The sequence below is a fragment of the Moschus berezovskii genome, chromosome 12 (assembly GCF_049115385.1).
Source record: "Moschus berezovskii isolate FMDL1 chromosome 12, NW_MosBer_1.0, whole genome shotgun sequence".
Classification (NCBI taxonomy): domain Eukaryota; kingdom Metazoa; phylum Chordata; class Mammalia; order Artiodactyla; family Moschidae; genus Moschus; species Moschus berezovskii.
Genome location: NC_142471.1, coordinates 64,354,726 through 64,355,594, shown reverse-complemented (window position 1 = coordinate 64,355,594; position 869 = coordinate 64,354,726). Strand labels below are relative to the sequence as shown.

Below are 869 nucleotides of genomic sequence, written 5' to 3'. Positions count from 1 at the left end.
GATAGAGGCAGAGATTAGAGTGATGCTACCACAAGCCAAGGAACACCAAGGACTGCCAGCAACTACCAGAGAAGAAAGAGAAAGCATGCAGTAGCTTCTCCCCGCTGAGTCCCCAAGAAGGAACTGACTCTGCCAACTGACACCTTATTTATATCAGACGTTTGGCCTCCAAACCTGTGAGAAAACAAGTTTCTGTTGTCTTAAGTCACCAAGTTTGTGATAATTTATCACAACAGCCCTAAGGAAACTAGTGCAAATAGTTTTGAGGAATTGTTTAGAATGTATAAGCTATGGAGAAATTTACTGAAGATTCCTGGGGATCGTTCTGAGACTCAGTAGAAAAAAACTGAAGGACTATGAGTGTCTCTGATGGATTTTGGGTTATGCTAGGCCCAGTCAGGTCTACCATCAGAATAGGAGTAAAGAATGAAGAGATGTGGTCCTGGTTTATGCTTTCTCTACTTCCCTGTGCTCAGTTTTAACCAGGGAGTCTGTCAGGACACACAGCAATCTCCCTCTCGTAGTTTAGGAGGGCTGTCCTAAGAATAGGGCTGCTGTGAGGGGACAGTTAAAAAAAAAAGTCGGGGGGGGTACTTCTCTGGCAGTCCAGTGGTTAAGACGCTGTACTTCCAATTCAGGGTGCACGGGTTTGATCCCTCATTGGGGAGCTAAGATCCTACATGCCATGAGTTGTACAATCTAAATACATTTTAAAAAATACAAAAAAATATAAAGAATGAAGAGATGAAAAGACAAGGAGCCATCACACTCTCATTGTATTTTGATCATAGGTAAAAAGTGGCCATGTAGGAACACGTCTCTACAGGGACTATCAGGGTGATCCTACATAGGCTGATGCAGTTAGTGCT

General features: G+C 43.2%; 1 non-coding gene across 1 annotated transcript; it reads left to right on the top strand.

The window, feature by feature from the left end:
- The first annotated feature begins 437 nt into the window (after window positions 1-437).
- LOC129556053 (small Cajal body-specific RNA 11) lies at window positions 438-569 on the top strand. The gene has a single exon (XR_008685892.1).
- The last annotated feature ends 300 nt before the right edge of the window (window positions 570-869 follow it).